Raw genomic sequence first — 16743 nt, 5'->3', positions numbered from 1 at the left:
AATCTACAGTTGTGCCAGTTGTATGATTCGAACTTGTACCCAGTTTGTACAGTCATGTTTTTAAATCTGCTAAATTTACAGTTCTCTGAAATAGTGAGAGAATTCAAAACAACAAATCGATTATTGCTCACGGGTTCACCACTTCAGAACAACCTGCACGAACTCTGGGCTCTGCTCAACTTCCTCCTCCTGGATGTCTTCAATTCGTCTGCAGTAAGTAATGAGAAAAGCAGCTTGACAGTGACTGTACCGTTTGTTTAAGGTTCAGTTACAGTGTTTCAACCTATTTCTTTTTGGAAGGCATGAGAGAATGCTGCAAAGTTGTGTCTTTTTCATTTTTGAAGCTAGTGTCAGGGGAAGCTGTCCAACTTGCTGGAGGGTGCTGTGTGACACCATTGTTCCTTGCATTGGGAACAGCCAGGGAGCTAAATGGCCGCAATCTGTGTATTAATTTGTCCACCTGCCCACATTTTGTGAGCACTATATTCACCATATGTGTGCCGATGCAGAGTCCAATTGGTGATGTCTGCTCCTCTAACCCTTCAAACTGCTATTGACCATTTCTGATGCTCAGTGCCACATCTGCCTTACACTGCGAAGCGTATTTAACATGCTTGATGTTTCCTTGCGCAAAACTGTCACCTTGTGTCACAATTCTAAAATTACATTAAAAGCATGTTGGGGTGAGAGCTTACTTTATCCATATCTATCTCAATCCACAAATTAGCTGTCAGAAGTATTTTAGTATTTCTTTTTTTTGTTAAAGTAAGAAAAGTTATGTTTATAACTGAATGCCTAACTGACCATTCTTCCTGTGTGGGTGTCCTGTAGCTTGTTACAGAGATGGAAGTAGGTGGTCCAAGGGAAAAAATGATTTTTTTCCATGTTAAATTGCTCACATGCCGACCAGCTGAAACTGATTTGCATTTGTTATGAGCAGTTGTGCATCTGTTTTATGAAATCATTTGTGAACGATCTAATTTGAATGCTACCTTTTTAAATTGCCATTCTTGCTCTTCTAGTGATAAACAATGTAATGGTTGAAACCATTGGATGTGGCGTTGATGGAAGTAACACAATATGCTAAATCGTTTGGGGTTGGCATGACTAGAGCCGCTTGTTGTTCTTTGCAGGACTTTGATTCTTGGTTTGACACAAACAACTGCTTCGGGGACCAGAAGCTGGTTGAGTGATTGCACATGGTAAGCATCTTATCTTATCTGTATTCTGATGCTGGTATGTCATTAAAATGCAAAGTTATTTCGGGCCCATAGCCCTCAGAAATATTATTCAAAAAGTTGTATATTTGTGTGAAGAAGTGATGTGCCTTGAGAGTGTTTGGGGCTAATTTGAAGGAACAGCAAGGTTTCTTTTCTTCATTTGTTGGGTGTGGTTGTCGTTGACTGGACCAGCATTTATTGGCAATCCCAAGATGCTCTTCAGAAGGTGGTGGTGAGCTGCCTTCTTGAACCACTGCAGTCCCTGAAGTTCTAGGTACATCCACAGTGCTGTTAGAGAAGGAGTTCCAGGTTTTTTGACCCAATGACGGTGAACAAGCAGCGATATGTTTCCAAAGTCAGGATGATGAGTGACTTGGAGGGAAACCTCCAGGTGGTGGTGTCCCCAGGTACCTGCTGCTCTTTTCCTTCTAGGTGGCAATGGCTGAGAGTTTGGAAGGTGCAGCCTAAGAAACCCTGGTGAATTCCTGCAGTGCATATTGTAGATGGTACACACGGTTGTCACTGTTCATCAGTGGTGGAGGGAGTGAATGTTTGTGGAAGGGGCAGCAATCAAGTGGGCTGCTTTGTCCTGGGTGGTGTTGAACTTCATGACTGTTGTTGGAGCTGCACTCATCCAGGCAAATGGAGAGTATTCCATCACACCCCTGACTTATGCTTTGTATATGGTGGAGAAGCTTTGGGGAGTAAGAAGGCGAGTTACTCACCGCAGGATTCCTGGCCTTTGACTTGCCCTGGTAGATTTAGAACTGTTAATTTATTGATTAAAAATGTGATGGCAAAAACTGAGGATCTATATTCTACTAAATGTTTATCCTAGCAGTGTTACATTTTGAGTTACTACGTGTGAAGTACAAATTAATTTGACTTTTATGAAGAGATGAAGTTAATTTAGTTGCCACCACTTCTTGCAGACATGACTTACCTGCGATCCACTGGAATTAAGTGGTGGCTCTATTCGTGTAACGAGAATGGTTTCTGCCCAGTCCACCTGCATCCCACTTAGAATGGATTAGAAATGTTAAAGGGCACAAAGCTAAATGAACATTTACCAGGTGTTCTTGCATTCAGTAAATAGTCCTTGAAGTAAACATGGCATTTAAGGTGCTGTAATAGGCAACTTAGAAATTGATGACACGAATAGATAATTATTGCCTTTCACTCGATGAAGGCAACTACCACAGGTGTTTTTAATTAGGGTGGACATTTTACCCAGATCTGAATAATTTGAAACACTTCAGATATTACATAATATGGTGAAGGGGGAGAGATTTCTTTAGCTTCATTTGCTCTCAATTATTTTTTCTGTCGCCATATATTGAACTCCTCAGTTGACCTTGGTAACAAGGCCCATTAAGCATCCCCACTGGCTGTTCCAATTGCTGATCCCGACCTTGATAAAACATTTCAATTGATGCTGGATCTCCAGCAGAACTGCTTCCTGATCAGGAAGACTTGCTAAATTAAAGTGTTTTTATCACATTTTGGGAGGTGCAGGGTAAGGGAAATAGAATAATTTGTATTTGCTTAAATGTCTATCCACTATTTCAGAAGCTGAAATGGGTTGGGGGAGAGGAAGAATGGTCGGTTACAATTACTCGGATTTATCTCCTCTTCTGTTCACACCACAAGCTCCATTTCCTAACCATTCAATCCAAACCTCTGTCTGGTTACTGTCTGTCTGAGGCTTCACCAAACTCTTTGCAATTATGATATCCTAATTGAGCCTCAACTACATTTCCAACCCCATATTTTCAATATTACCAATACCACCACCATAATATCAACCGCCCTTATTCAATCCCTTAATTAGCACTAGGTTTTCCAAAACAGCCTCCCACCTTGCACCACGTGGAAGATTCAATTCATCAGAAACGCTGCTGACATGAACCAAGTTCTGCCCACTGCTCCATTTGTGCATCGCTGATGGTCAACCTTCAGCTGCTTAGCCCAAAGCACTGGAATTCTTTCCCTAAATCTCTCTGCCTCTCGAGCTCATCCTTATTTAAGACACTGCTTTAAAAACTCCTTGGTCACCTCTCAATGGTTTTTTTTGGTAGCTCGGTGTCACATTTGTCTGATAATTGCCCCTGTGATGATCCTGTAAACATCTTATTATCATAGAATCCCTACGGTGCAGAAGGAGGCCATTTGGCCCATGAAGTCTGCACCAACCCCACATATTTACCCCGCCAATCCCACTGACAACCAAAGGTTTATTTAGCATAGCCAATCAACCTAACCACACATCTTTGGAATGTGGGAGGAAACCGGAGCAGACACGGGGAGAATGCACAAACTCCACACAGAGAGTGACCCGAGGCCAGAATTGAACCTGGGTCCCTGGCGCTGTGAGACAGGAGTGCCAACCACTGTGCCACCAAGCCACCTATGTTGAAGGTGTTCTAGAAATGTACATTGTTGAGGAATGAGGAAAGTGAATTCAAGGTTACTGTATTTTCTCATAAAGGGTTGGATTCCAAGGTCTGATCTGTTCTGTTGCAGAATAAAGCTGTTGACAATCTAATCTGAAGTTGTAGGTGTTTTCATCAAGTGAACATTCAGCCCACACATGTAGATGTGCTTCAACCCATGGCTTGTTCAGCTGTTTTTGTTCAACCTGTGCTTCAGTCCACAGAACTGTTCAGAACTGCTTTTGTAACATTGCATTATTTTGCTTGACCTTCTTGGGCATCATCAGTGTGTAAAAAGCATGTATTCTCACCTGAATTAGGTATTGAGACCCTTCTTCCTCCGACATATTAAAGCTGAGGTAGAAAAAAGCCTGTCGCCAAAAAACGAAGTCAAAATGTATGTCGGCCTTAGCAAAATGCAACGGGAATGGTGAGTGCACAACTTGTGAATCTTAATGTGTTGCATTGCGAAGTATGGCATAATCTTGCAACGACTCATTGAAATTGTGCTGCACTTCAATCAACAATTAGAGCATTTGTAGAACTAAGGGAATAGATTCACCAGTGTAAGCGAGTGTGAGTTTACCCAATGCATCAATAATAGGCTGACTCCCTACTATTGACTATCTTGCTTCCGTCTGATCTGTAAGATTTTTGTGTTTGGAATTCTAACTTCCCTCAATCATTTCAATTATTTTTGCCCGAAACAGAAGATCATCATTGAATTCAGACTGGACGATTGCCATTCAAGTGTGATTATTACAGTGCTTTCAAACTACTTTGCCCTCAGCTTTGGGCTTTCTTCTTTCAAACCCCAATGCAGCCCATTATTGATACCCACCTAATCAGGTACTAGTGAGGTGTCCCCTACAAACTTATTAACCATGTCTATCGAGTTGGTCAAGGCCCTTCAAAATGAGACTGCTCCCGATGTAACACAATGTCATTGCGTCACGGTGATGCCAGTATCGATGCCATAAATATAAAATAGTCACTACTAAATCGAACAGGAATTTAGGAGAAGATTCAAAAAAGAAAGTGGCAGATTGGTTAGTGTGGAACTCACTACCACAAGGAGACGCATGACATTGATGCATTTTCGGGAAGATTGTTAAACATAGAATGGAAAAAGAAATCGAAGGCGTGAGGAGACTCTTATCATGAACACTGATCTGGAATTGTTGATCTAAGTGGCCTGTTTCTGCGTTACAAACACTTAATCCCAGAGTACTTCATATTGCTCGCATCCAAATTACATGAAAATGAATATTCCCATCCCTCAAACCCTGGCCACCTGGAATGAATTGTACTTTATATCAAATAACAAAATGTTGAGTGTGTATTAGTCGTAAGATATGGGTTTCTATATCTGTGAGGCTTAGATGGAGCACCCTGTTCCCTGGTAGGTGAGAGGGGTTGGAATGTGGATCCGAGACTTTGTCCGAGGCACCTAGAGAACAAAGCATTCATTTTAGGTTGTAATTGCTTTCTGTTGAGGGACATTAAAAAAATGAATTTATCTCCAAGTTGGTCTGATGAGTTTTAATTCTGGCTTTGCTGACAGGTACACCAGGATATTAATGAAGGATATTGACATCCTGAACTCCTCAGGGAAAATGGACAAAATGCGTCTATTGAATAGACCGATGCAACTGCGCAAGTGTTGCAACCACCTCTATCTGTTTGATGGAGCTGAACCTGGCCCACCTTACACCAGTGACACTCACCTGGTAGTTAACAGTGGCAAAATGGTGGTACTGGACAAACTGCTGCCGAAAGTGAAGGAGCAAGGTCAGCCGCAGGCCTGGTCAAGGCTTTTGTTTCCCTTTCTGTCTTTCAATCTTTCTATAGGAAGGAGACATGGAGTGATTTAATATTTTCGTGGATACTTGAGTAGCTCGGACGGGGTGGGGGGGGGGGGGGGGTGGGTGGTGGGGGGGGGGGGAGGGGGTGGCCAACATAAGGCATAAGACCCAAATGAACGATTGCCAGGCCGTAAAGGGAAATTAATTGAAAATATTCCAAAATGTGTTATAAATTAATTTGCAATAAACACTGGAATCAGCAATGGTTTTAGTTATAGTAGGACAGGCAAAGAAGCTTACTGAGATAACCTTGAGGGGATAACCAAACTAAAACACAATGCAAATTATGTTTTTAGAATATGTTCAACAAATCTGTTATGAGAGAGTAAATATAGTAATAAAGTTCACGCTTTGTGAAATAGATGACATTGTCTCAATGGATTAAGAATTAGCTTAATGTTAAAGTTCCTATTTTGGGAGGATGTAGGTTTGGATTCGGATTCGATTGGAAATTCAAAGAGCATGCCAGTCACTCGAACTCGAATCCATGACCAAATTAGTTGAGACTCTGGAGACCAGGAGGAATTGAACAAAAACTACTGTGTAGTCCGATCCATATATAAGGAAATCCGGTGGAGTGGAAAATCAAACACCCTGGTATATAGATTGGCTGTAAACAACCGCCTGCATTGTTAATTGTGCATTTCCGAGTCCGATAGAACATAGAACATAGAACATTACAGCGCAGAACAGGCCCTTCGGCCCACGATGTTGCACCGACCAGTTAAAAAAAAAAACTGTGACCCTCCAACCTAAACCAATTTCTTTTCGTCCATGAACCTATCTACGGATCTCTTAAACGCCCCCAAACTAGGCGCATTTACAACTGATGCTGGCAGGGCATTCCAATCCCTCACCACCCTCTGGGTAAAGAACCTACCCCTGACATCGGTTCTATAACTACCCCCCCTCAATTTAAAGCCATGCCCCCTCGTGCTGGATTTCTCCATCAGAGGAAAAAGGCTATCACTATCCACCCTATCTAAACCTCTAATCATCTTATATGTTTCAATAAGATCCCCTCTTAGCCGCCGCCTTTCCAGCGAAAACAATCCCAAATCCCTCAGCCTCTCCTCATAGGATCTCCCCTCCATACCAGGCAACATCCTGGTAAACCTCCTCTGCACCCTCTCCAAAGCCTCCACATCCTTCCTGTAATGTGGGGACCAGAACTGCACACAGTACTCCAAGTGCGGCCGCACCAGAGTTGTGTACAGTTGCAACATAACGCTACGACTCCTAAATTCAATCCCCCTACCAATAAACGCCAAGACACCATATGCCTTCTTAACAACCTTATCTACTTGATTCCCAACTTTCGGGGATCTATGCACACATACACCTAGATCCCTCTGCTCCTCCACACTATTCAAAGTCCTCCCGTTAGCCCTATACTCAACACATCTGTTATTCCTACCAAAGTGAATTACCTCACACTTCTCCGCATTAAACTCCATCCGCCACCTCTCGGCCCAACTTTGCAACCTGTCTAAGTCTTCCTGCAAACTACGACACCCTTCCTCACTGTCTACCACACCACCGACTTTGGTGTCATCAGCAAATTTGCTAATCCACCCAACTATACCCTCATCCAGATCATTAATAAATATTACAAACAGCAGTGGCCCCAAAACAGATCCCTGAGGTACACCACTTGTAACCGCACTCCATGATGAATATTTACTATCAACCACCACCCTCTGTTTCCTCTCCGCTAGCCAATTCCTGATCCAATTTCCTAGATCACCCCCAATCCCATACATCTGCATTTTCTGCAGAAGCCTACCATGGTGAACCTTATCAAACGCCTTACTAAAATCCATATATACCACGTCCACTGCCTTGCCCCCATCCACCTCCTTGGTCACTTTCTCAAAAAACTCAATAAGGTTAGTAAGGCACGACCTACCTGCCACAAAACCATGCTGACTATCACCTATCAATTCATTACTCTCCAAATAACTATAAATCCTATCCCTTATAATTTTTTCCAACATCTTGCCGACAACAGAAGTGAGACTCACCGGTCTATAATTCCCGGGGAAGTCTCTGTTCCCCTTCTTAAACAATGGGACAACATTCGCTAACCTCCAATCTTCTGGTACTATACCAGAGGCCAACGACGACCTGAAGATCAGAGCCAGAGGCTCTGCAATCACTTCTCTTGCCTCCCAGAGAATCCTTGGATAAATCCCATCCGGACCAGGGGATTTATCTATTTTCAGACCCTCCAGAATATCCTGCACATCCTCCTTATCAACTGTAATACTGTCTATTCTACTCCCCTGCAACCCAGTGTCCTCCTCAGCTATATTCATGTCCCCTTGCGTGAACACCGAAGAGAAATATTGGTTCAATGCTTCACCAATCTCCTCCGGTTCCACACATAACTTCCCTCTGCCATCTATAACTGGCCCTAAACTTGCCCTAACCAACCTTCTGTTCTTGACATACCTATAGAACGCCTTAGGATTCTCTTTAACCCTATCCGCCAAAGTCTTCTCATGTCCCCTTTTAGCCCTTCTAAGCTCGCTCTTCAACTCCCTCTTAGCCAATCTAAAGCTTTCTAGTGCACTACCCGAGTGCTCACGTCTCATCCGAACATAAGCCTCCTTTTTCTTTTTAACCAACAAAGAAACTTTTTTGGTGCACCACGGTTCCCTAGCCCTACCAATTCCTCCTTGCCTGACAGGGACATACCTATCACAGACTCGCAGTAGCTGCTCCTTGAAAAAACTCCACATGTCGGACGTTCCCAGTCCCTGTAATCTCCTAGTCCAACCTATGTTTCCTAATTCTCTCCTAATAGCCTCATAATTACCCTTCCCCCAGCTAAAACCACTGGCCCGAGGTTCATGCCTATCCCTTTCCATCACTAAGGTGAACGTAACCGAATTGTGGTCACTATCACCAAAATGCACACCAACTTCCAAGTCTAGCACCTGGTCTGGCTCATTTCCCAGCACCAGATCCAATATAGCCTCACCTCTAGTTGGCCTGTCTACATACTGAGTCAAAAAACCTTCCTGCACGCTTTGAACAAAAACTGACCCCTCTAACGAGCTAGAGCTATAACAATTCCAGTCAATATTAGTCAAGTTAAAATCCCCCATAACAATTGCCCTATTACTTTCACTCCTAAGCAGGATTGACTCCGCAATCCTTTCCTCAACCTCTCTAGAACTTTTAGGAGGTCTATAAAAGACTCCCAACAGGGTGACCTCTCCTCTCCTATTTCTAATCTCCGCCCATACTACCTCAACAGATAAGTCCTCATCAAACCTCCTCTCTGACACTGTGATACAATCTCTGACCAATAATGCTACCCCTCCCCCTCTTCTACCTCCTTCCCTACTTCGACTAAAACATTTGAACCCCGGGACCTGCAGCATCCATTCCTGCCCCTGCTCTATCCATGTCTCTGAAATAGCCACAACATCGAAGTCCCAGGTACTGATCCACGCTGCAAGTTCACCCACTTTATTGCGAATACTCCTGGCATTGAAGTATACACATTTCAAACCCTGCTCCACCCCACCTCTGCAATGCCGTGCATTGCAGTCCCCATCCATGCATCCCTCACTTTCAGCCCCACTACTCAGGATCCCTCCCCCCCCCCCCCCGAATCAGTTTAAACCTCCCTGCATGGCCTTAGCAAATTTACCCCCCAGGATATTGGTCCCCTTCTGATTAAGGTGTAGACCATCCTTCTCATAGAGGTCACACCTTCCCCAGTACGAGCCCCAATTGCTTAAGTACCTGAACCCCTCCCTCCTGCACCATCCCCTCAGCCATGAATTCAAACCTTCCCTCTCCCTATTCCTCTCTAAACTATCCCGTGGTACAGGCAAGAGTCCAGAGATAACCACTCTGTCAGTCTTGGCCTTTAGTTTCCACCCCAACTCCATAAATCCCTGCCTAATATCCCCTGATGTCAGACTTTGTCATGCTCTGGAGCACTACTGTACCTGTGCTGCAGACTGATCAAAAATAGAACAGGATTTTTAGTAAATGATAGGGATTTGTGATGTTTAGCCTTCGTAAGCATGCAAGGATTTCCACGATGATGTCTTTAAAAGAATTTGAAAATGATCACTGATGACACCATGGCAGCATTGGACATGTGCAGCAAGGTACATCAGACTGCATGCTGTGATGTTTTGGGTTACAAATCAGCATAGGTTTTCATGAGTTAAAAACTGCTGAAAATACTCAACTAATCTGGTAGCATCAGCGAAGGGTCAACTATAACTCTTCAGAACCCCCCTCTCCACAGATGCTGCCTGATCTGCTGAGTATTTCCAGAACTTTGCTTCCATCTATTTAGCTTTTATTTCACAAGTTTTAGTGACTGTTTAAAACAATAGTGTGTCTTGATCTGACATAGCATCCTGTTTTAATTCAGCAAGGTGGGTGTTGACGTTGGTTGTTTTTTGGGTGGGAACTGCGTGGGGAGCGTAGCACAGAGTCCTCAGTATATTTCGGTGCTTTGAGGTATTAACTTTAAATGGCATCGTTGAAACTTTGGGTTACCATGAGAAGTGTCAATCATTCCCAGCCTTCACTCCAGAACTTTATCTTGCATTCTTTTCTCCGAATGAGTTATGGCACGGATGTTAAAACTTTGTCTTGGGGATTGTGAATGCATTGGATACTCCCTCAATAACCTGTTCTTTTTCAAATACCGCAGAACATTTTAAAATTAAACTTCAATATTTTCACAGCTAACTTCTCTAATCGTCAAAGAGTTTAAAATGAATTATCATTACGATAGATTCGGACCTACCACCTGGAACTGTGCAATCTGGCATATGTGTTCCTGACTTTGGTGAAATGGTCCTACAAAATGCAAAAATGAACATTAAAACCCTCTGCAATCTTCCCCAGAGTGTGAATAGCCAGTTAAATTACGCTGTGCAACAAAGTGGGCTCAATGTTCTCTGGTAAGTGGGTTCAATGTTCTCTGGTAAGGATGTAAATGGAAAGTGGGAGGCCATCAAAGGAGAAATTTTGAGAGTGCAGAGTTTGTATGTTCCTGTCAGGATTAAAGGCAAAGTAAATAGGAATAAGGAACCTTGGTTCTCGAGGGAGATTGTAACACTGATTAAGAGGAAGAGAGAGTTGTATGAAATGTACAGACAGCAAGGAACAGATCAGATGCTCGAGGAGTATACAGTGTGCAAGAAACTACTTAAGAGGGAAATCAGGAGGGCGAAAAGAAGACATGAGGTTGCTTTGGCAGACAGAGTGTAGGAAAATCCAAAGAGCTTTTATAGGTAGGTTAGGAGCAAAAGGATAGTGAGGGATAAAATTGGTCCTCTTGAAGGCCAGAGTGGTGGACTGTGTATGGAACCAAAAGAGATGGGGGAGATACTAAATGGGTTTTTTTGCATCCGTATTTACTGAGGAAACGAGCAGGGAGTCTACGGAAATAGGGCAAACAGGTAGATAGGTCATGGAACCTTTGCAGATTAAAGGGGAGGAGGTGCTCGCTGTCTTGAGGCAAATCATAGTGGAAAAATCCCCAGGACCAGACAGGGTATTCCCACGGACCTTGAGGGAAGCTAGTGTTGAACTGGCAGGGGCCCTGGCAGACATATTTAAAATGTCAGTATTCACGGGGCAGGTGCCGGGTGATTGGAGGGTGGCTCATGTTGTTCCGTTGTTTAAAAAAGGTTCCAAACGAAATCTGGGAAATTATAGGCCAGTACGTTTGACGTCGGTGATTAGCAAGATATTGGAAGGTGTGATAAGGGACACGATCTACAAATATTTGGATCGACAGGGACTTATTAGGGAGAGTCAACATGGCTTTGTGCGTGGTAGGTCATGTTTGACCAATCTATTAGAGTTTTTCGAGGAGCTTACCAGGAAAGTGCATGAAGGGAAGGCGGTGTATGTTGTCTACCTGGATTTCAGCAAGGCCTTTGACAAGGTACCTCAGGGGAGGTTAGTAAGGAAGATTTCAGTCACTATGTATACATGGGGACATAGTAAATTGAATTAGACACTGGCTCAATGGAAGAAGCCAGAGAGTGGTTGTGGAGGATTGCTTCTCTGAGTGGAGGTCTGTGACTTGTGGTGTGCCGCAGGGATTGGTGTTGTGTCCATTGTTGTTTGTCATCTATATCAATGATCTGGATGATAATGTGGTAAATTGGATCAGCAAGTTTGCTGATGATACAAAGATTGGAAGTGTAGTGGACAGTGATGAATGTTTTCAAAGCTTGCAGAGGGATTTGGACCAAGTAGAAAAATGGGCTGAAAAACGGCAAATGGGATTTAACGCAGACAAGTGTCAGATATTGCACACTGGAAGGACAAACCAAAGTAGAACGTACAGGGTAAATGGTCGGACTCTGAAGAGTGCAGTTGAACAGAGGGATCTGGGAATACAGGTCCATAATTCCCTAAAAGTGACGTCACAGGTGGATAAGGTCATAAAGAGTGCCTTTGGTACATTGGCCTTTATAAATCGGATTTTCCAGTATAAAAGTTGGAGTGTTATGGTAAGGTTATATAAGGCATTTGTGAGGCCAAATGTGGAGTATTGTGTACAGTTTTGGTCACCTAGTTACAGGAAGGATGTAAATAAGATTGAAAGAGTGCAGAGAAGGTTCACAAGGATGTTGCCGGGACTTGAGAAGCTGAGTTACAGAGAGAGAGATTGAATAGGTTGGGACTTTATTCTCTGGAGCGTAGAAGAATGAGGGGATATTTGATAGAGGTGTATAAGATTTTGATGGATATAGATAGAGTGAATGCAAGCAGGCTTTTTCCACTGAGGCTCGGGGAGAAAAAAACCAGAGGGCATGGATTAAGGGTGAAAGGAGAAAAGTTTAAAGGGAATATTAGGGGGGGGGGGCGGTGGTGGCTTCTTCACGCAGAGAGTGGTGGGAGTGTGGAATGAGCTGCCGTATAACGTGGTAAGTGCTTTTAACATTTAAGAAAAACTTGGACGGGTTCATGGATGAGAGAGGTGTGGAGGGATATGGTCCAGGTGCAGGTCAGTGGGACTTGGCAAAAAATGGTTTGGCACAGAGAAGAAGGGCCAAAAGGCCTGTTTCTGAGCTGTAATTTTCTATGGTTCTCTGGCTCACTAGTTTCCACTATAGCCCTTGTGTGTCTATTTATTAACATGTGAAACCGTCTCTTGCATTACTACAAGTTTAATGCCCTCCATACCAGGATGTTGCCTGGTATGGTGGGCATTAGCTATGAGGAGAGGTTGGAGAAACTTAGTTTGTTCTCACTGGAACGACGGAGTTTGAGCGGCGACCTGAGAGAAGTCTATAAGATTATGAGGGGCATGGACAGAAGGGATATTCAGAAGCTTTCTCCCAGGGTGGAAGAATCAATTACTAGGTGGCACAGGCTTACGGTGTGAGGGGCAAGGTTTAAAGGAGATGTATGAGTTTTTTACACAGAGGGTGGTGGGTGCCTGGAACTCGCTGCCAGGGAAGCTAGTGGAAGCAGCTATGGTAGTGAGTTTTAACGGGCGTCTAGACAAATACATGATAAGGATTGGAATAGAGGGACATGATCCCCGGAAGGGTAAGGGGTTTTAGTTCAGTCGGGGCAGCATGGTCAGTGCAGGCTTGTAGGGGCCGAAGGGCCTGCTCCTGTGCTGTAATTTTCTTTGTTCTTTACAATTTCTTAACATCGAGACTGAATTCTTTCAGGAAGGTTAGTCGATCAGAATCTCAATAAGCTGGGGAAAGATGAACTGCTGCAGATGATTCGTCACGGTGCTCCCCACGTATTTGCTTCAAAAGAGAGCGACATTACAGACGAAGATATTAATGCTATATTAGACAGGGGTGAAAGAAAGGTAAAATTAACATCAGGAACGGGAGTGCCCCTTGCTCTGCTATTCCAATCCTGCAACTTCATGGCTCACCTGTTCAATACTCTTCTTACAATGCTGCTGCAATATTTTCATCGGCACAATAAGTCTCACTTAATCTGCATCTCATAAAGTTCTGCAAACTGAGTATCAAAAGCTAATTGCATTAAATGCATTGTACTGTGATGATTTTGTTCAGTCTCTTTTACTTCATACCATTGTCATTCTGCCAAGAGGAGATGATTAAACAATTGGATTAAACCCTTAATTTCAGCTTTGGAATTGTTTGTGTTTACAGCAAAATGTTTTTTTTTTAAAGCCTTTATTGTGGGTTTTGACAAAACGATTCAAATGAGTTCATCTGTCTTGGTGAAGATAGGGCCATTGAATCAATCTTGCTATGCTAATGTAAAGTGTTTAGCTGGCAGCTAATACCCAAGTTCAAATGTATATTCTGAAATGGTTGTCATCGGCTTCACACATCAATATCTGTGTTGCTAATCAAATATTTTTGGTGTTTAAATACATTGCATCACTGGAACTAGTTTTCTATGCAATAGGAATTACACTATCTAAAAGCTAAAGTCCCATTATTTGAAATCTCCTTGGTTTTAAATACGATGCTATTGCAACTTCTGAAAGCCTGTGGAATATGAACAATTACTTAGAGTCATAGAGGTTTACAGCATGGCAACAGGCCCTTCAGCCCAACTTGTCCTTTCTTTTTTAAAACCACTAAGCTAAGCCCAATTGCCCGCATTTGGCCCATAATCCCTCGAAACCAATCGTACCCATGGAACTATCTAGTACTTGTGTGGAACACAAGTCGAGCCAAAACTTTGTCAAAGAAGCATGGAAGGTAAGACAGGAGGAGTCCATTTGGCCCTTCGAGCCTGTTCCGCCATTCATTGCCATCATTGCTGATTGTCCAACTTAATAGCCTAATCCTGCTTTCTCCCCATAACCTTGTTATCCCATTCATCCCAAGTGCTAGATCTCGTCACCACTTGAATGCATTCAATGTTTTGGCATCAATTACTTCCCGCGCTAATGAATTCCACAGGGCTCACCATGCTTTGTTTGAAGAAATGTCTCCCCGTTTCGTCCTAAATGGTCTACCCCGAATCCTCAGACTGTGACCCCTAGTTCTGGACACTCCCACCATCAGGAACATCCTCCCTGCATCTGCCCTGTCGAGTCCTGTTAGAATTTTATTAGTCTCTGAGATCCGCCCCCCCCCGCCTTCCTTCATCTGACTTCCAGTGAAAACAATCCGAACCTAGTCAATCTCTCCTCATACATCAGTCCATTTTACCCACTGCACTAAACTTTGATCTCAGTGAGAAGTCCCACAACAGCACGCTAAAGTCCAACAGGTTTTTTTGGTATCACGAGCTTTCGGAGCGCTGCTCCTTCCTCAGGTGAGTCACCTGATTGAGGCCGTTAGGTGGGCATTTAATGACCACCTGAGGGCCCCATCCTGTCACTGCTGGTATTGACCCAATGTTGGATGGGGGAACTTGTCATGTGGGGAGCCTGAAAAGTAACCATTGATCACTCTCCCACTGTCAGGTTGCTTGTGGGTTCCTGGATCGGGAGGGGGGAGGGCGGATGTGGCTTATTTAAAGGCTCTGAAGTGTCTTATCAAAGAACCAGACATTAGGAAAGGGGAGCCGACTGAGAGCCACCCACCTGTCCTTGCTGCCAAATCCACTCCTCTGCCCCACAATCCAATTCCCTCCATCACTCACCTGGATGCCCAGGCCTCTGCTATGGCACTGCATTGGTTGTAATCTGCGAACATTCCCTAGCTTCAGGAAAGGCCCAAGTGGACTGGAAACTGCAAAATGTAACAGCTCTACTCCAGGAAGGAGGGAGTGAAGCAGCAGGAAACTGGAGGCTTAGACTCCCTGGGCGGAAATCTCCCACCCAGGTCTATGTCCCATGGTGAGAGGAGAGGAACATGGTGTGTTTCCCGCTCTCGAGCTGGCGGGAAACCACACCATATGTTCCAGCTCCCAACTCATTAATTATGCGCCCAGGGGTTTAACACCATATTCTATGGCAGGGCAAGTCTCATAGTGCAAGAACCACCATCATATCTGTGTACCATATTCTTTCTTCTGAGAAACAAGATGGATGTCCAGGAACACTCTGAGGCAGACAAATGGATTTCGTTGCTGACACTGAAGCTCATCTAATTTTCTTTTATCGCTCACTCTCCCTTTATTTGTTTCTTCTCGGTCTCCTACTCTTTCCATCTCACTTTCTTCCTTTCACAGACCTGTGTCCGCTCCACTCCCCCAACCCAGTATCCCCACTATTTCCCCATCCCCTCTATTCTTCTGCTCTGCTCCGCACTCTGTCACCATTATTCACCCCTTCTGCACCACAACTATCCCCTCTATTCTATCCTGACCCCTCCATTCCCTTCTCTGTGCCCCCTCACTGTTCCCTCCGTTAACCCCCATCTCCACTATTTCCCCATCTCTATACATTGTCCCTCTAATCTAATTCCCCATCCCGCTCACCCCGTATCCCCCTTCATCCTCATTCCCGCTGTCCCATATCTCCCCGCCCTCTCATTCCCCGTGTCCCAATTACTCTCACCCCCATTTCAGCCTATCCATTTATTCCACATATCCCCTCTGTGCTTCACCCCCATATCCCGCCTCCATATCCCACAATTCCCCTCATCCCCATATCACCCTCACTACATATTCCACATATCCTCACCTTATATCCCCACCATATCACCACCCCATCCTCCCATCCCCTCACCCATATAACTCCCATACCCTCAACCTCCATATCCCCACCCCCTCATATCCCCATCTCCCTCTATAACCATTCTTTTCAATTCTCCATGTCTCCCGTACATTCCCATCGCCCTCGTCCCTATAATTACCCCATTCCCCAAAACCCCAATACTCCCATACTCCTTCATTCGCATATCCCTGATTCTCACATCCCCCTCATTTCCCATGTCCCACTCAGCCCCACATCCCCCTCACCCCCATCTCCCGACCTCCATCTCACCCTCACGCCCAGATTTCCCTTATTCCCCATATCCACACATCCTCATTCCCCAAATCCCCATTTCCTTCATTCCCCATATCACCCTGACCCCTTGATCCCCTGACTTCCATATCACCCTCACCCCCAGAACCCCCTCATTCCCTACATCCCCCATTCCCCATATTCCCCAAATCCCCATATTCCCCAAATCCCCATGCCTCTTGTCCCCTCCTCTCTCTGGTCCAGAGATAGAGAATCTGGTGAACTGGTGTGATGACAATAATGTCTCTTTCAATGTCAACAAAATGAAGTCGATAGTCATCGCCTTCAGGGAACGTCGTGGAGGACATGCCCCTGTCTAC

The 16743-nt window shown here is 44.3% G+C and overlaps 1 pseudogene; it reads left to right on the top strand.

Moving 5' to 3' along the window:
• Nucleotides 1–16743, top strand: part of LOC144486629 (SWI/SNF-related matrix-associated actin-dependent regulator of chromatin subfamily A member 5-like) — a 234063-nt pseudogene that overhangs the window by 9622 nt on the left and 207698 nt on the right.

This window comes from Mustelus asterias, unplaced genomic scaffold (assembly GCF_964213995.1).
Source record: "Mustelus asterias unplaced genomic scaffold, sMusAst1.hap1.1 HAP1_SCAFFOLD_420, whole genome shotgun sequence".
NCBI lineage: Eukaryota > Metazoa > Chordata > Chondrichthyes > Carcharhiniformes > Triakidae > Mustelus > Mustelus asterias.
The sequence above is the reverse complement of the archived record's forward strand: the minus strand, read 5'-3'. Positions and strand labels throughout refer to the sequence as shown.